Raw genomic sequence first — 20524 nt, 5'->3', positions numbered from 1 at the left:
CTGCTGCAAATCAAATCTGAATATACTAAGATCAAACGAAATGCTGGAGAGTCTGTTCAAGACTATTGCATTAGATTCAATGTAGTATATAATGCAATTCCAGATGATTTAAAACCAACTAGAAAATCAGCGTTGCTCAAGTTCCCGGATGGTTTTGATCCGGACATGGCTTATCAACTAAGGGAGAGAGATCCGGCTACCTTAGAAGAAATGCAGAAAATTGCTGTTAGTGTTGAGGCAAACTTGAATGATAAGCGAGCAAGAATGAAAGCGGAGAAGAAAGTCACAATAAAAGAAGAAGCCTCTACATCAGATCAAGGTCTCCGCAAGGTAGAAAAGATGATTGAAAGGCTAGCTCTTGATAAACCTGAACCGTAGATTCGGAATCCTAATTTTCGTGGTCAACAACAACCACAATTTAGGATCAAACAGCATGAGTAGCAAGCACAAGACACAACATCACAACAGCAGCAGGTAAAGACACCTCTTCAGCAGAATTTTGTTGGTCCCGAGTCAGATGATGAAGATAATGTAGTTGGAGAAGAAAATCACTTCTTTACTCCCGATGATATGCCCACATTTATCACTGAAGATGATGAAAAGGCAACAAGTTCAGCAGTACAATATGATGCAGATTTTATCTTGGCAAATGATATAGTTTTGGAGGAAGAGTCGGATGAGTATCAGAGAGGTTACATGCATGCTTTGTCCGCCCAACAATGTCAGTATTCACTTAGAAGCAGAAATGTTCCCATCAATCCAGTTCAGAAAAGAAAAGAAGTTCCAGCATCTAAAGATGAAACACCGGCTGCATCAAAGAAAGGAAAAGAGAGTGCTGACCCTATGACTAGCAAGCCTCCACCAGCAAATGAAAAGGTAAATCAACTCATTGTATCAAAGGATAAACCTGAAAAGAAAGATGTTCTGGCCAAAGAAGTGGACAAGACTTCTACTTTTAGTTTAGAAAATGAAATTTCTAAATTGAAGGTATCTATTCCTTTGACTGAGCTCATGAAGAACAGCAGCTATAGAGGTCAAGTCTCCAAAATTCTGAATTTTGACCCAATGTCTGATATGGTGAGTGTAGAAGATGATCAACCGGAATTAATATTTGGACCAGCATTGAGTGGTGAGTCTGAAGTACCTCCTTTTTATATCAGTTTGAGAGTGCATGAGTTTGTGTTGCATAATGCTATGTTTGATACCGGCGCCTCCCATAATCTTATGCCGAAGGCTATCATGGAGAAGTTGGGTTTGGACATCACCAAGAAATATCATGATCTTTATTCCTTTGATTCCAGCAGGGTGAGATGTATTGGGCTAATTAAAGACTTGGTTGTAAGTTTGGATCAGATCCCTGCAAAGAATGTCTTGATGGATGTTGTCGTGGCTGACATTCCTCCCCGCTTTGGTATGCTCCTTTCCAGATCTTGGGGCGCAAAATTACAAGGAACAATACAACTTGATTTCTCCTATGCAACGATTCCCGTGTTTGGCCAAATGAGAAAGTTGTACCGGGAACAGAAAATGAAATACATGATCACCAGCAAGGAGAAACCAATTAATCATCCCATCAGTTATGTACATACAGATCTAGAGTCTTTTGTTTTGTATTCAGATAGTTTCAATGATATTGATAGTCAGTTAGTTGTAGTAGATGATATTCCAGAGATAGCAGAGAATTTCAGAGAAGTTTTGAAGAAAGAATGACAAGAACAACAAAACGTCATTGAGCAATCAGCTGGAGGTAATGGACAACAAGCAGAAAACTCACAGCAAACAACTTTTCAGCACTTGGTAGAAGAGGAAGATGGTTTGTGGACCATGGATTTTGATGGAGCAGTGGGCAATGATGGTGCTGGGATTGGTATTTGGGTACGTAGTCCTTTTTCTGCTTCAGACAAAGTGCCTAGTAATGTGCGGGTATGTTCTTACAAGCTTGCTTTTGATTGTTCGAACAATGAAGCTGAATATGAAGCTTTGATCGCTGGTCTGAAAATTCTAAGAAAGCTAAATGCTAAGAGGATTGCAGTATATGGTGATTCTGAATTAGTGATCAAGCAAGTTAAGGGAGAATATCAAACAAAACACCCACGGATGCGGGCATACCGGAATGCTGTTTTGGATATCTTGAAAGTGTTTTCAGATTATACATTGACATGTGTGCCTCATATTCAAAATAGCATTGCAGATGCACTTGCTAAGGCAGCTAGCAATTTGAAGATCCCTATGAACTCCAGCAATAAATTTGAAATCCATGTGAAGCATCGTCCGACCGTTCCAGACAATCAAAGACATTGGCAAGTTTTCCAAGATGATGAGGAGATCAATGATTTTCTACAAAGCAAAGGTAAGTTCAAGGATACTTCAATGGATGTAGAACATGATGATGGTAGCAATGATGTACGAATAAATCAAATGGAAGTGTTGCAGCTCAAGGATAATGTGATTCCTAAAGGCTTGATACCTTTAGAGGAGCTCTTTGATCATGATGATGTAGCCCGCAAACCAACATTGCAGCCAACAGAAAAGGGAGTTGAAGACGTGAATCTTGGAACAGCTGAGCATCCGAAGATGGTAAAGATCTCCAAAACATTGCCACCGGAGGTAAAAGCCAAATATATCAACTTGTTGTCATCTTTTGTCAATGTGTTTGCTTGGGACTATTCTGATTTGAAGACATATGATACAAATATAATTCAGCATACCATTCCTATTAAGCCTAATCAAAAACCTTTCAGACAGAAGTTAAGAAGGCTTAATCCAAAATTGCTGCCATCAATTGAGAAAGAGATAAATAGGTTGTACAAATCAGGAATTATTGTTCCCATCCGCTTTTCTGATTGGATATCAAATTTGGTGCCGGTGCGTAAGAAAACCGGTGAGATTCGTTTGTGCATTGATTTCTGAAACCTCAACAAAGTTTCCTTGAAGGATAATTATCCGCTGCCCAAAATGGATCACATACTACAGCGAGTAGTTGGAGCATCCCGCATGTCCCTACTCGATGATTGTTCCGGATATAACCAAATTTTAGTCCATGAAGATGACAGAGACAAAACAACCTTCACCACTCCGTGGGGAACCTTTCATTATGCGAAAATGCCTTTCGGTTTGAAGAATGCAGGTGCTACTTTTCAGCGGGCAATGGACTTGGATTTCGCTAATGAGAAAGATGTATTCTTAGTGGTGTACCTTGATGATCTGACCGTGTTTTCCAAATCAGATGATGAACACTTGCATCATTTGAAAATTGTCTTTGAAAAGTGCAGAAAATATGGTGTGTCGCTGAATCCCAAGAAGAGTTTATTTTCCATGGATGAAGGTAAACTCCTTGGGCACATTATCTCAAAGGATGGCATTCGTATTGATCCAGCACGTGTGAAAGCGATTCAACAAATTGACTTGCCCAGGAATAAAAAAGAGATCCAATTGTTCAATGGTAAGATGAATTTTTTGCGCCGTTTTGTTCCTAATCTTGCAGAGCACCTTAGAGAAATTACAAACATGCTTAAGAAGGACAGCCAAGTGTCATGGACGGAAGAAGCGGTGAAATCATTCAATTTAGTTAAATTGATTCTTTCTTCAGCACAGGTTCTAATCAGCCCAGATTATACTCAGGATTTTATATTGTTTTCTTTTGCCTCGGAGCATACTATAGCAGTTGTGTTAATACAGAAAAAAGAAGAGCATGAAAGACCCATTGCTTTCTTCAGCCGAACCATAAGAGATGCTGCTTTAAAATACAACATTATCGAGAAACAAGCCCTTGCACTTGTAAAAGCACTAAAAGATTTCCGTGTGTATATTCTGCATTCTCATATTTTAGCTTATGTTCCTAATGGTGCTGTCAAAGATGTTTTGGTTCAGACCGACCCGGAAAGAAGACGTGGCAAATGGATAGCGGCCTTGTTGGAGTATGATGTGGAGATAAGGCCTACCAAGCTGAATCAAATCTGCGTCTCTTAGACATCAATTTGATCGCTGCCTTGTCCGATGAAAATGATGAAAGCTCTTCACTTCAGGTATCAGAAATGTTTGTTCTTTCTCCATGGTATTCAGATATCATATATGTTCTTCAAAATTTGTCTGCACAGCTAGGGATGGCTAGAAACAAAGCAAGAACTCTTAAGTTGAAGGCTGCTAAGTTTTGTGTTTTAGATTCTGCACTTTATTGGAAGGATCCTGGTGGCGTTTTGTTAAATTGTTTGGTGGAAGAAGAAGCAAAACAGGTCATAGAAGATTTCCATAAAGGCGATTGTGGCAGTCACCTTTTTTGGAAAACAACGGCAAATAAAATTTTGAGGGCTGGATACTATTGGCCGACATTATTTTTTGATGTGTTTAAGGCTGTCAAGAGCTGCCATAATTGCCAGATTTTTGAAGGGAAACAAAGATTACAGCCGTTGCCACTTAAGCCCATTGAGGTGAGTGCCCCTTTTCAGCAGTGGGGGCTGGATTTTATTGGTGAAATTCATCCTTCTTCTTCAGGTCAACATAGATGGATCCTCACAGGTACGGATTACTTCACAAAATGGATCGAAGCAATTCCCACCAGGCAAGCTACAGATGCGGTAATAGTTTCATTTCTTGAGAATAATATTTTGTCTCGTTTTGGTTGCCCGAGTAAGTTAATCACTGATAATGCAACAGCTTTTAAGTCAAAAAAGATGGTTGAGTTTTGTAATAAATATCATATTACTTTGGGACACTCAACTGCCTATCATCCGCAAGGAAATGGATTGGCTGAGTCTTCAAATAAATCTTTGGTTAATATCATTAAGAAAATGCTGGAAATGAACAAGAAAAGTTGGCATAAGAAGCTGGTCCTTGCACTCTGGGCGGATCGGGTGAGTCAAAAGAAATCCATTGGCATGTCCCCCTTTGAATTAGTTTATGGAGTCGATACAGTGTTCCCTACTTCTCTTGCAGCTCCGGTAGTGAAACTTCTTCAAGAGGCTGGTAGTGAAGAGGATCCAATGCAGCGAAGGCTAAATCAAATGATCCACTTGCAATAGACACGGGAAGATGTTTTTCAGAACACCTGTAAGTTGCAGGAGCGTATTAAAAGGATGTTTGACAGAAAAGCAAAGGCAGATACATTTCAGTTGGATAATGTGGTGCTAAAGTGGGATGCAAGAAATGAAGAAAAGGGAAAACACGACAAGTTTGAAAATCTATGGAAGGGTCCTTTTAAGATTGCAACATTTCGAGGTCAGAACACTTTTCTTCTTAAGGAAATGAACGGGGATGATTGTCCAGGAGGGCCGGTCAATGGTCGGCTGCTCAAGCGGTACATTTTCTGAGTTTTTTTGCTGTCCTATTAGCATTGTAAATACCATTTCATTTCAGTTTCGATGCAAGTGTGTGCTGTGATCATTTCTTCAGTCTGGGGCCCGAAGTGAAGGCTATAATTCTGAGGAAAGATTTCAGTTTGAGTTCAGTTTGTCGAGTCGGTTAGTTAGTCATATTCTTGAGTCATTTGCAAGTCAATTTTCAGTCAAATAAATTGGGTCAACATATTGAATTGTTTGTCAAAGTCATGACTCCATAGCCCAATGGATGAAGGCATTATCTAACTCTTACAGAGATTTGCTGTTCTTGGCACCTCCGAGGAGCTACCATCCCCATTGGAGCCAATGTTAGAGTCGGTCTGGTTATCCCTCTGTCAGAGATCAAAACTATTTTTTGCACTTCATGTTTAGGTGTCTCATCAGTTTCGATCAGTTGCATTTCGTTAGAAGCATGCCATAAATCTGATGGAGAGGTTTGTGTCACTCATTCCCCTCGTGCTTGGCACTGCTGGCTCAGGTCTATTCTTAAAAATCAAGTCTTGAAAAGTCATTTGCAGTCCTGTTTCAGTCTTTAGGTCATAATAGTTTTTTCGGTCATTAGGTCTAGGGTTAAGTCGATAGGTCTTTGACAAAGTTTAAATCAAGCCAGCAGGCCAGAGGGAGCTCCTTGTTAGATTGTTATCTCAGAGATTTTTATCATTATAAGGATAGATTATGACTTCTCTTCAAAACTCTGTTTTGAAGATAAGTCAATATTTCATTTTTGTAATAAATTTTCAAAAATTTCAGTTCTTGAAATGTCCTGGCGTAGCCCTGGTCTCCTTTGCCAGATCATATCATAGCTATCCCTGCAAAAATTTGTCAAAGAAAATCATTATTTCAACCAAATTTAAAGAGGAAACAAAAAGGTCAAAATTCTATTAATCCTGAAAAAGTGTCAATTGCAAAACATAACAAAGTGGGTTATGAAAGAGGCAAAAATCAAATTGGTGTCTATATAAGGGTTTTTCAATGAAGTTTCAAGTCATTGTGCATGCCAAAGGAGGAGAAAACCATTGCAAGTCGTGTTTGAGCGTTTTGGAGCGGATTGGTCCTCATTTCACCTGCGCGGCGCATATAACAGTCTGCGCGGCGCACATAACTTGCGCGGCGCACACAGACATTCAGGCCAGTGCAAATTATAACCAGCGCGACGCATATAACTTGCGCGGCGCACTGGGTAAGGAGCGCGGCGCTTACAGTTTGGAGCCCGTAACTTGTTCGAAACCTCATCAAATCGCCTCCTCTTCAGATCAATTTGTCAGGTAGGCTCGCCTCCATTGCCTTGGCTTTGTTTTTAATGGTGAATTTGATGGGTTCATGGATGATTGCGATGGAGACCAGATTTTGAAAGCCTCCCTTTGTCAATATAAAAGTGTTGTAGGGTTTGAAAACAGTTTTGTTACCAAGGTTGTGTTTTTTCCCCATTTCCCTTTGTTCCTCATTCCCAAATCCACTCATCATACTTCCTCATTAATTCCCTCCATTAATTCCCCCATTAATCCTACACTACAATCCATGAAATCCTAATCCCCCACCTCTATAAAAAAAAAGTCCTTAATCCTATTTAATATCCCAAACCCTAAAACCTTAATCTCATATTTACATTTCCCCTCTTATCCCTAAATACATTTCATTTCAAAATTCCCTAATTCCATGATGTTTTCCCTTTCCTAATATCCCTTGTACATTGTTTCCCCTTGGTCACAACATTGTTTAAATCAAAGGAACAGTCCATATTCAGTTGCACACAACAGTTTCACTTATCAGCATTCATTTGAGGCAGTTTGTATATCAGCAGTGATGTCATCTGGTCACTCATCAGAATATGAGGCAGAAACCCAAAGTGATTCTCCCGTAGGTGAACAAGAACCCCAGAGGCCTCGTAAAAGTGGCAAACATGTCAGGGAAGAACCAATCACCCTTATAGAACTGCATGACTGTCCTCTTGCTATGCAGTGCTTTGAGCATCAGTCATGCTATGAGTTTTGTCAAAAGGTAGCTGAGGTCCAGTTTCATTATGAGTTAGATCATCTTTTTGTCTTGCATTTGCATGGAGACCAAGCTACCTTGGTTGGGGTCACCTTTACACTTACACCAGAAATTGTTTAGCTAGCAACAGGTATACCAAATATTGGTGAACTATGGCATAAAAAACAACAGATTGATAAGCAGCATTATGAGCCATATATCAAATCCAATTGCTTGAGGTAGCTCAAAAGAGTGTTCCCGTTCAGGTACCTGAAAGATGATTATGCTCCTCTCATGGGATTGATCATGAAATATTTCAGCTGTGAGGGACGATTCTCTCGTCTTCATGCTTATCACATCAGGTTACTTATGCATTTCACCGGGGTGCGGATGATGAACATTCCATATTTCATTTGCCAGAATATAGAGAGGATGACAACCTTTATACAACATAGAACCCCTCAGCAGCAACTCAACAATGTATATCATTTTGCGCTTATAAAGATTTTGGTGGTTCATCAGCTTGGTTCGCAGGGCATCACTTGGGATGACTTTATCTCACGTGATTTCTTCAGAGCTTCACGAGAAGTATCAGAGGTGAAACATGAGGGTGAACCTTCTCAGCAGTATGAGCATCATGAGACCAGGCCTATTTTCATTACATATCAGAGAGGCTATCCGAAAGGTACCAGACCTTTGTTTGCGGCAGCAAAGCGAGTGTTATCTCCACCTGGCGTGGAAGGGGCCTCACTTCCGACATCAGCACCACAGGCACAGGTACAGGACAAGGGCAAGAAGCCCATGCTTGAGAAAGGGCTTTCAGGTGAGCCATCAGGTTTCGTTGTCATTCCTGATGTTGAGACAGCTACGGATTTAGAAAAGTCTAGATATAGAATGATGATTAAGGAGCAAGAAACAGACATTCAAGCCTTGGAAATCCAGTTGGAGATGGCCAAATGGAACATCAGGTATCTAGAATAGAGAAATAAGCAGCTTGAAGATCAGCATGTGATCATGGAGCTACAGAACATCTGTGAGAATCGCCAAGCTGCCTGACATAGGAGGATTCAGTTCACTTCTCTAGAGTGACAGGTCAATGAGGATCGAGAGTCTAATCTCGAAAGGGTCAACATTTACTTGGAGAAGCGGCTGAGCAAGGCCAATAGAGATAATGCATTGTTGAGACATATGGCTTTTCACTACAGGGCACGGAACCAAGTTTGCAAGGCTCGGATAAGAAATCTAAAGGCAAAATTGAAGAAGGCAATCCGCAAGCAAAAGAAACAAAGGGAGCTCGATCATCTTCAGATTTTGGCCGAGGCCTCTTTAGCTCATCATCACACTTGATGAAGGAACTCCAGCCCAAATTTCAAGAGATTTGGGGCATTTTTGGTCATTTTGAAATTTTTGCATTTAAAAAACAGGTTTTTTCCCTATATGCGCCACGCACCTTGCGCGACCCATAGGATTGGGAGCTCCAAATCACAAATGGCTTGCAGTTTTGGATTTGTCATGGAGAATCATGAATTTTGGTACTTGGACAAGAAGTTTGGGAAAGTTTTGGGTCCCAAAAGGTCAAAAAACATGCAAACAATGACCTCAATGCCCCTATTTGGACACACAGGAAGCAGTCTTGGGAGAATGCACTTTTGGAGGGGCAAATGGACACCAATTTTGAAAATTCCACTTGGGTTGGATAGTAGACAGGCAGGGATTTCAAACAAGCCAACCTGAGCTCAATTTGGACTCCTACAAGTACCTCAAAATCAGCAGTAAAGTAGCGCGGCGCATATAGATTTTTGCCCTATTTTTCATCTTTCAGCTCAAAAACTCGGCTAGTTTGACCAGTTTTGATTTGTGATGTAATTTGTGACTTTTCTTGATGTAATTGATTGAACATGATGTAATTTGACACTTAGTTACTTGATCTAGAAGATTCATTCACCAAAGAGTGAAAATTTAATGAATGAATCAGTTTCATACCTTATAGAGGCAAGTTGCTTTGACTGCCTAGATTGTAGTGCTTTGTTTAGAATTGGTTGAAACAGCTCCTAGAATGATGAGATCGACCCCTAGAGGCAAGGAAAGAGGTTGTCTTGCCTATATTATGTAATTTCCAAGTCATTTTCAGGGTTGGACTCTTGGGAAAAGCTTGACACTCTATTGTACATTCACTTCTGCATTTTTGGCAAAGGAAAGACCAGGGTTTTGCAGCACTGTTTGGGATCCTTGTGGCTTTATGTGTTGATGGTGTGCTTCTTTCAGTATTTGTAAGTTTTTATGTGTATCATCTTACTTCTCTCATCTTCTGCAATTGAACAAATGAAGTGTTAAGGTAGAATCCATAGATTGTTATGCTCTGCCTTTAAATTTGTTTGATTTTTCATGTTTTCATCTGTTTAAGGAGAATCCTTGAAAGCTTCTTGCTCTCCTTAGCTTCTCATCAGTCATATCTATCCATTCATTATCTTTAAAGCATAAAGAAAATCGCCTACCTTGCCCCAAGTAGACCTCTGCAAAAACTGTGTCTCATCCCCGCACCCAAAATTGCCTTTTCCTTTGATTCAACAAAAACCCCAAAAATCAACCTCAAACTCCTTGTATTTCATACCTAGCCTAAGATCAACTGAAAATTTAGTCATCTCGAGCCTCATCATTTGATTGACCCGGAGAGAGCCCTCTCCTGTCCTCGTAGGGCTAGCTACGAGGCTGAGCGTGGTTTGATGTGGACCTAGAACCTTGTCTTTTTAGCCTGAGACAAATCTAGGCTCTAACACAACCCCCTTATTATATTGTTGTGCCCATGTAGTCCCCATATTGTTATTATTGTGCCCCATAGAAGCCCACTATTGTTATTATTGTGCCCTTAAATTATTATTGTTATGTCGGCTCTAATTATATTATGACCCCTTAGACTCCTATATAGAAAGGAGGTCTTGTCATTTGTATCATCCAAGAATTGTTCATTTGTGTAATGTAAAGGTGGTTTCCCCCTCGAAGAAGCTGATTTCTAAGGTGTTGATCTATCTTTTCTATCTTTTTGTGAGTTGGTTTCATAACATTTGGTATCAGAGCTTTGGATTCTAGGGTTTCACTGCTCCAAACAGGTCGTCGTGGAATTTTCACTATAAAGTTTTTTCTGTGACGTTTCAGAAGCTAAAAAAAACCCATTTGAGAAAATCTCGTTAAACCTCAGGTGCGAATTTTAGATCTTGTCTCACTATATTTTAGGATATATGATTTGAGGAAGTTAGGGTTTTTGCAAGCTCCAAAATTTCATCTAAAACAGGTCATCGTGGAATTTTCGCTCTAATTTTTTCGCTAAAAAGTTTTAGAATGTAAAACAAAAACCATTTGAGAAGAAATTTGTCTGAACCTCGGGGCGGAATTTCAGATCTTGTCTTGCTATATTTTCAGATATATGATCTGAGGAACTTAGGGTTTTGGCAGACTCCCGAAGTATGTCCTAAACAGGTGACCTTGGGAAAATTGTCATAATGTTATCTCTGAGCATCAGATTGAAATTTCGTAAGAAGTTACAGAAAGAGGAAAAACTTTATTTTGTTTAGGTATAATTTTCAGAACCTAACGTTGAAACAGTGACACGTGGCACGTTGTACAAGTTCACTCTACTGAACTAGTCTATAATTAGGTCATTGCAGGAGATTGGGAATAGATCTTTCTTCAGGAATCCAATTGTGGCCAACTTATGGAGTTAGAAAGAGGACTTAGAGGGCTATTATAGACCGAAATTTCAAAAATTAAAGATCCGAAAGTAAAAAGTTATAGTTGTTTCAAGATAGAGATCCTAAAATAAATAAAAAGCGAGACGAGGAAGTTTGATGGCAAGGATCTAGTAAATTGGATACTACAGATGGAGAAATATTTTGATCTACATGGTGTACCACTATTACAAAAGGTACGTATTGCATCTAATTATTTAGAACCGAATCAATTATTATGGTATAAATGGCTTTGTTCTTCTAAACCACTTATCACGTGGTCAATTTTCACGGAGGAAATGATAGCACATTATGAGGATACAAAGAGAAACACCTTCTTTAGCCAATTGATAAACCTCAAACAAAAGGGTTCAATGGCAGAGCACATTGAGGACTTCCAAAAATTGAATATAAGGGTAAATGATATTCTAGAGAAGAAAATGGTTGATGTCTTCATAGGGACTTTAGAGGATAACATTAAACACAAGGTTCGTCTTTAGGAACTTGAATCATTGGAGAAGGCATTCAGGTTGGCAAGAAAAATTGAAAGCGAAATTATGGAAACAAGGAATCCCACCACTCAGGACTATAATTATGGAAGTTTTTTTTCTCCTAGCCTTCCACAACCTACAAGGTTTACACCACAACAATTGGAAGAAAAAAGAGAAAAAGGGCTTTGTTACAATTTTGATAGCAAATACACTAAAGGTCATAAGCGCGCTGAGAAGAAATTATTTTACATAGATTATGAAGAGAAGGAAGAAAAGGATCAAGAAACATCAAAAGAAGAGGATATACACCAGGAAACCACCCCAGAGAAAGAAGAAATGAATTTGACCATATCTTGTAAAGCATTGGAAATAATTACCACTCCTCAAACTCTCAAGATAGAAGGACATATCAAGAAGAAAAGGTTCAAGAAGTGAAAGATCACATCGAGAAAGAAGAAATGAATCTGACAATATCTTGTAATGCATTGGCTAGAATTACCACTCCTCAAACTATCAATATAGAAGGACATATCAAGAAGAAAAATGTTCAAGAATTGAAATATCACATCGAGCATCAAGAAATGAATCCGACCATATATTCTAATGCATTGGAAGAAATTATCACTCCTCAAACTATTAAGATAGAAGGACATATCAAGAAGAAAAAGGTAATATTGTTGATTGATTCGGGCAGTACTCATAATTTTATTCATTTTAAGATAGCTAAGGAATTGAATTGCTTCCTATATCCAGCACCAGAGTGTCAAGTGATAGTTGCAAGTGGAGGAACCATAAATTTCTCTAGAAAGTGCCATAATATCAAGCTATCCATGGGAATAGCCCAATGCTTTCCATTCCAATGGGTGGTGCTGATGTTTTACTAGGAGTTCAATGGCTACTGTTATCTCAAAATCAGGCCCTGGAAGGCTGCAGACCAGGAAGACTTCAAGTAACTGTTTCAAACCAATCTTTTAGCTAAGGCTTAGCCTCCTTAGCCTGAGAGGGCTCTCTCAAATGATTAAAAGTTTTTTGATTATGATAAAGATGGCTAACTCTTTGTGAAATAGATAAAAATGAAAATGGTGGAAACAAAACTAACAAGTATCCATTGGGCTTATGGAGTCATATGTGATTTAGTATTAATAGTAGGATGGCTTTGCATAAAAGTCAAGGCATTCAGGTTTCAATGTAAGTAGGGCACACCAAACACAAAGAAGACAGTTTACGAGTATGCGAAGGAAATTAGAACACTACAAGTGATTTCTAAGTAATCAAATACTCATAACACTGTGGAAAACATGAAAAGACAACAAATGAAACTCATACATTGAACTCTCTATGTTTCTTGAGAAGCAATAAGCCAGTACTGTATTACCAAAAAAAACAGAGTCTTTACATAAGCCAAATATCAGAGCTTTTTTTACATAAATTTCCAACCCTTATTACATTTCCCTTTATCCTATATATAGAGTTCTTCTACCTAACTGAGGTTCCTCCTCAAACATGAGGGGAACTCGAAATATATTTCTAATGACACATGTTCAACTTTTAACTGCCTATTAAATGTAACAAACTGCAACTAGACTTTCTAGAGATCTAAATCAAGTAGGAGTCTAACTCCATATTATGCTAATAATAGCCTTAATTACAATCATTCTCGTTCTTTGATATTTGGTCCCTTTTTAGTTTGGCTGTGGTGGATGTTCAAAGCTCCATGCTTGTCTTCAATGTCACATCCTCTCCATTTCCCCTGAAAAATAGGAAACTACCCCTGTTTATTGGCCTTTGGTTTGCCTCAAAAAATGTTCGAATCCAAAGAACTATGCCCTTTATCTTTGATTATCCAAAATATAACAGATTGCCATGTCTTTGATGTGCTGTCAACCTCTTTCATGTGTGAAGGCAAAAGCTCTTCCAAGCTGTCTGACATATCTTGGACTGTAGTAAATGTGCTCACTTTATGACAAAAAGTTTAGAGTTGGATTCGAATACATGTTTCCTACAACTGTCTTGACCTTGTTGAAAGTTGATAGCTTTAGATGATCCCTTGAAGATATTCCCTTTTCAAAATTTTTGCTTGTATTTCAAAATCGGTTGCGCGCTATGAAACTACTGTGTTATTCCAAAAAACACAGTTTCAACCAAATTTTTTCCATTTTGAGCCTTTTGCTATTTAAACATTCTTTCAACTGCTCCAAGGCCTTTCAAAACTGAATGGAAATGTATGATTCTTCAAGAAAGATTATACTAAGCAAAACCATCAAAATTTGAAACATAGCCTTACTTGAAGTGAGATTTCTTTAAGGAGATTCTTTCAGCTGGCTTAACTATATCTTTAAGTCTTCAATTTGTTTCTTCATGACCTTGATCCCAGATCTGAGGTTTGTATTGACCTTTCTGATAAATTGAGCTTCCTTTATTGCAGGAATAGTCCAGCTACGGAATTGAACACTAAAATTACCACCTCGGGAATTTGAAATGTTTGGTCCTCCCACCGAGCTTGCATTTGGTTAAAATAAGCCTCCTTAACTGTAAATTTCCTGGCAGCTTTCTTCAGTCTAGCAATTTCAAAGTTGGCCAATTCCAATCTCCTTTTCAAGTCTTCCACACTATCTTCTTCTTGAATGGCAATTGTTTTGCCTTTATCCTTTCTTTCATGAGGCTGTGTCACCTCCCCTGTTTCATCTGCTCTTGGCGATACCTCCTGTATTTGTTTAAACTTCCTCGTTATGGGTCTCCTGGGCTTAAAGACAAATTGATCAACTTGATCATCAAACTTGAGTTTCTTCGAGGCTTTAACTCTCTTAGCCTTGTCTTTTCCTGACTCTATCAAATTTGCTTGAACTAGTGGTGATTCTTCAATGTCAATGGCTTGCAATAAGTCATTTAAGTCTCCCTTTGAAACAGGGCTTTCTTCAATAATCATTGATTTGCCTTTCTCTTTAGCTACCTGGCTCCTAGTCCTTCTTCTTTGAACTCCTTCACCTGTGCTTGATTCATGTGCACTTTCTTTAACCTGACTTTTCTCTTTAAAGGACTGCTGGGGTGTATCCTGGATAGTCAGTGGCCTGGTGGATTCTCTTACTTGTTTCCTTGCCTTTAACTTTGAAAACCTCTTGGATCTTGTTTCTGCCTGATGACCAGTTGTTGTTGGAAGATCTTTTGCAGCTTGAGGGCTGAGACCGGTCTTGTTCTTGAAACCAGACATGAAAATGAATGTGTGACAGTCCCTACCTACCCTCTGAAGTTCATGCAGAATAATCAACTTAACCAAGCCATGGTGGAACAATGAAGTCTCACAGCTTTTCTTAGCTGCACCTTGTCACACATTTTGCTTAAGCCGCGGAATAAGTAAAAAGGTAGATCAATAGATGTCTTTCCTGTGAAATGCAACAGAAGTTTAAAATGATATGAATACACCTTGTTATGTCTCCCTTCACAAGTAAGGTACTTCTGTATACAGGTAAGCAAATGGGCATATGATTCTTTGACATAACTTCTAGGAACAGACTTGTTTAAATCTGGATTAATGAACTCCTACTTTAGAAATTCTTTGCATGGGGTCATATCAAATTTGAAATTCTTGAACCAACTTTCTTGCCCTATTGGAATCTCCGTAACTGTGGATATTATGTCTGGTGAGACCTGCAATTCCAACATACCAACCTTTGAGTTTAGTCCTGTGAAATTCAAGGCAAATTCCTTGGTGACTTGTGCATGACCTCCCTGGAGTTTCTTGAAAAAATTCCAACATCCAGCTTATTTAAATGCATGCTCGACTTCTCTGTTCTTCAAGGTTATGTCTAAACCTTCAGGTTCGTTTCTCAAACATCTGCCTGATCTGTGGTCTTTTCTTTCTGCTGATCCCTCCATGAAGGTTTGAAACACTGTCGCTGTTCAAACTTCAATCTCTGCCTTGCCTGAATGGTTGCCTTGCTTGATAACAATATGTTCAAATTGAAAACTTGTTGGCTTGTTCCTCATTCAACGAATACAATCATCATTAAGATTGTGAATACCTGGCTTTTCTTGGAACTTGTAATCCATGTGTACCAATGTACCTAGTAGCTGTAATGATGGAGATAAGTGATTGGACATGATATGTGGAGTGCATAAACTGACAATGAATGACGCAACTATAACTTAACTTGACAGATTTGACAGTTAGGAAAGATTTGCTGCGGAATGCACGAATCTCCGATTTCGTAGCGCATTCATTGTAAATCACCTAAAACCTGTTGCGCTGCGAAACTGCTAAAAAGGATTTATGCGCTACGAAATCACCTAAAGGGATTTGTGGCACATAGTAACTTTTAAACAAAACTGACACATGGCTATGGGACCGGTGATGAATGAGAATGACCAGTGATGAATGAGAATGCATATTTGACTCAAGACCCCTAAGACTCAGACTCTAAGGAAAACAAAAATCAAACTTAGACTAGCACCGACCCTTATCATCAAACTAGTATGAGAAATTTTGGCATCAGAATTCTTAAGTGATAACAACTACAATCTTTGGGTACGATAGCTTTTAATTTTCAAGAACTTTTCCTGAATTTTTTTTGGGAAGGAAAGGAAGTTGAATTAAGGGGTATTGAAGGGAAACCTGGAAAGATAATCAACTCTAATAGCGTGACAAAGCTTCTAAATGAAGAAAAATGGGGCATAATTGCACAATTATGTTCACTAGAAGATCCCACATCGAAATCATGTATTTCTCCAGATCTCCAAAACGTTTTGGACAATCATTCCAAGGGATTTGAGACTCCCAAATGCCTCCCACCTATTCGTGATCATGATCATGCTATTCATTTGATTCCAGGAAGTGTTCCTCCAAACAGCAGGCCTTACAGATATCCATATGCCCAAAGGAGTGGGAACTCATTCAAAAGTTGCAGAAGATCCCAGTTCAAAAAATATTGCGAGAACTTGACAAGGAAGGAAAAATCATATTGGAACCTGAAGCAGTCACAAAATTGAGAAATCAACACCTGCGAAATAGATCAATTTCAGAGTATCTCATCAAGTGGAAGAACTTACCCGCTGAAAATTCCACATGGGAGGACAAGAATTTACACAGAAGCATCAAGAACTACTCAAGCATTGAGGACAACACTTTTTGAAGGAGAGGGGCATGTTAGGTCCCTATACTACTAGTGTAACCCCTTATTGTTATTAGTACAACCCCCTTATTATATTGTTGTGCCCATGTAGTCCCCATATTGTTATTATTGTGCCCCATAGAAGCTCACTATTATTATTATTGTGCCCTTACATTATTATTGTTATGTCGGCTCTGATTATATTATGACCCCTTAGACTCCTATATATAGAAAGGAGGTCTTGTCATTTGTATCATCCAAGAATTGTTCATTTGTGTAATGTAAAGGAGGTTGCCCCCTCGAAGAAGCTAATTTCTAAGGTGTTGATCTATCTTTTCTATCTTTTTGTGAGTTGGTTTCATAAGAATGAGTGACTGAACTCTATGAAATGTATGGCTATTTCTTGCAAAGTGGAAGGGATAGTAGTATGGGCCCAACTATGGTTTGAGTAAAAGTTGCGATGGCAAAGCATGTCAAAGTCATCAATTTCCATGTTGTTCCTAGGGTGTGGTTGAGAAAGGAATTTCCATTCATCCATGTCTACAAAAGCAGGTGGGGTAGGCATAGTATCAGTGGAGTTGTCGTCAGAGCAAGTGGAAAGAGGGTCTTCAGGGGCATGATGAACATGCCATGCAACATATGCATGTTTTTTGTGTTCCCAACGTGAAATGATTTCTTCATCAGTTAAGCCAATGTCCGATGGGAGTGATCCAGGTGGATATTGGTGGCCACCTGCCAAGTCCACCTGGACCCCCACCATTGTCTTTCTCAGCATTTTCAGTTTCCTTAATTGTAGCACAACTTACTATTTTTAGCAGTTTTTCGGGTCCTGAACTTCCGGAGCCGTTTTGAGGCCCTAAACGACGTTTTTTGGGGAATCCAGGGGCAACATGGTCCATGGAATGGACCGATGTTGCCCGTTCCAACAATGATAGTGCTCGGATAGATCTTTCTAATGAGCTATTGTACGCGTCAAACGGAGATCATATGCCAAAGTTACGACCCCGGGAAATTGATGTACCAATTTACCCCAAACGGGACCCACAGTTTGGCGTTTCATCTCCTAGGGTTAGGTTTTGGAATGTTAAGGGTTTTTCCATTGTTTCTCAACAATAAATAGGCCTTTGAGCCTCATTGTAACACAGTTCAAAGGCATGTAGCCATCACATCTCTTCTCAGAGATAAGCTACCATCGCCCTAGCTGGTTTATTTCCATTTCTGGTTGTAAGCATATTTCAGTATTTTCCATTAATGAAATGAAGTATTATTTCCGCTGCATCTTTGTGTATATGGTTATCTCTGTAATTTGTTGCGTTCCTGTTTAAATCCGGATCAGTGGTATCAGAGCGGTCTGCTTTTTCTCTGTTTTTCTTTGCATGTCCCCAACAAGGTCGGGATATAAGGAGTTAGGGCTTGAATTGGTTGAACCTTTGCAAGACCAACCTCGCAAATCCCGACGGCCTCCCATGGCGGACGAGAAGAAAGACGAGGGGGCAGGAGATCCCATCAAAATCTTGCTCGAAGAAGCCCTCGAGCGACAACGGAACGCGATGATGGACAACTTTGCCCAGATCCTTCAGCGGCTACCCAGAAGCGGCGCATCGGCTTCCAGCAGCTCCTCTAGAAACGCCACACCCTTTAAGGTACAAGTTAATTTTGAAATCCCCATATTCGAGGGTCAGATAGACGCCGATGCCGTAGATAAATGGTTAAATCTTCTAGAGGGTTATTTTTCTGTTCATGAATTTTCGAGTCGGGAAAAGATTTTTTTTGCTCTTCTCAAAGCAGCCCCCCACGTCAAGGACTGGTGGGAAACCTACTGCGAGCAGAAGGATGAAAGTACTGGCTCACTATTTTCAGCCGCACCCACCTGGGATTCATTCCGGGATGCCATCAAGGAGCAGTACTACCCTGTCGGAAGCTATGAGGATGAATACATAAAGTGGACCACGCTGCGGCAGGGAAGGGACCAAGATGTGCCGGAGTTCACCAATCTTTTCCATACCCTTCGCACAAAGTTGGGTATCAAGGATTCGGAGCAACATTTGATACTCAAATACCGTGGCTGCCTGCACAAGTACATCCAGGAAGAAATACAATTCCTAAACATCCCCTCGCTCGGCGCAGCATACCGATATGCCGTCAAGGTCGAGCAGAAGTTTAAACAAAAGAAGTGAGACTTTGGATCTGCGAATCCAAAGCAAGGGAAAGGTGCCCCTAAACCACAGAACAAAGGACAGAGCCAAGGCGGGACAGCCCAAGACAACCAGCCGAAGCTGCAAGCAAAGAACAACGCCGCGAAGCCGAGAAAGGACACTGGAAAATGGTGCGAGTTCCATAAGAGCTCCACTCACAACACAAGTGAGTGTCGGGCCAAGCAGTCACTGGTGGCTGAGCTAAAGGTTTCAGAATCAGATGCATGTTCCGACTCTGAGTCAGAACCCGATAAGGGGTATGAAAAAGGGAAGCAGATCATTGATGCGGATCCCAGCGCCACTGTTGCTACCGCAAAGATCCAGAAAAATGAACCCGAAGATCCAGAGGAGGAGGAGCATCTCTTCCACTCCCAGATGTGGGTAAAGGGCTCCCCGATACAGTTCATTGTTGATAGCGGGAGTCAAAAGAACGTCATTTCGGCAGAGGTCGTGAAGCGGTTGGGCTTACCGACCACAGCACATCCACAACCATACACCATTGGGTGGCTTCACCAAGGGCGAGATCTTCGCGTGAGTCAGCAGTGTCGCCTGCCATACAACATCAAGCCCTTCACGGATGAGGTATTGTGTGACATTGCTCCCCTTGAAGTTTGTGATATATTACTAGGACAACCATACTTGTGGAAGCGACATGCTGTGTATGAATCAAGGCCCCGTGCTGTTATTATTACATTGGGAAATAAGTTGTTCAGGATACCAAAGGTAGCACCACGTGCCGCTATCTCTTTGATTACTGCAAAACAATGCAGTAAGATCATTTCCAAAACCAGGAAATTTGTTTTCCTGATGATACACCCTCAAGGGAAGAAGAAGACAGTGGCCGCGACCTCCAAACAGGATCGCCTCTGCACGGCACCAGTGCTCGCGTTACCAGATTTACAACAACCATTTGAGGTCGAGACAGATGCCTCTGACTATGCTATTGGGGCAGTCCTTACTCAACATGGACATCCAGTGGCATACCACAGTGAAACGTTTTCAGACACAGTCCGGAAGTACCCCACTTATGATAAAGAGATGTATTCCATTGTACAGGCCTGCCGACAATGGAAGCATTACATTTTGGGGAAGGAAACGGTCATCCACACAGACCACCGACCCCTGCAGTTCATACAGACCCAAGGGAAATTGCAGAATGATCGCCATCAGAAGTGGTCTAGATACCTGCAACAGTTTCACTTGAATATCAAGTATAAAAAGGGCAGCACCAATAATGTTGCAGATTGCCTCAGTCGACCACCGATCATGGCGCTGACCACCGTGCTCAACTCTTGTGGGCACGAGACTTCTGATTGGCCACTTCTCTAAAAAAGCGACCCAGAATTTGGCCACACATACCAGACACTCTTGGAGGGTCGGCATGTTGCAGATTTTCACCTCCAGGATGCCCTGTTATGCCACCTCGGTCACCTTTGTGTTCCTTCAAGCGAGCGTGCCAAGATGATTTGGGAAGCACACTACAGTCGGGCTGCTGGGCATTTCGGGGTCGAGAAAACAGTGGCAGTACTGCAAAATTATTTCTATTGGCCGAATCTTTGACAGGATGTTGGGAAGTACATCCGATCATGTACTGCCTGTGCCATTGCCAAACCGACCATTAAGAAGCACGGCCTCTATACCCCGTTGCCTACCCCTAGTCGACCTTGGGAATCCATCTCCATGGATTACATGTCAGGCCTTCCTTCC

General features: G+C 40.4%; 1 pseudogene; it reads left to right on the top strand.

Moving 5' to 3' along the window:
• Positions 1-210: 210 nt before the first annotated feature.
• LOC149175561 (la-related protein 6B-like) overlaps positions 211-20524 on the top strand; it is a 47167-nt pseudogene continuing 26853 nt past the window's right edge.

This window comes from Pinus tabuliformis, chromosome 4_1, assembly GCF_031772625.1.
Source record: "Pinus tabuliformis cultivar Carrire ecotype Pingquan chromosome 4_1, CPIR1, whole genome shotgun sequence".
Taxonomy (NCBI): Eukaryota; Viridiplantae; Streptophyta; class Pinopsida; order Pinales; family Pinaceae; genus Pinus; species Pinus tabuliformis.
This window is presented reverse-complemented; position numbering and strand designations above follow the sequence as displayed.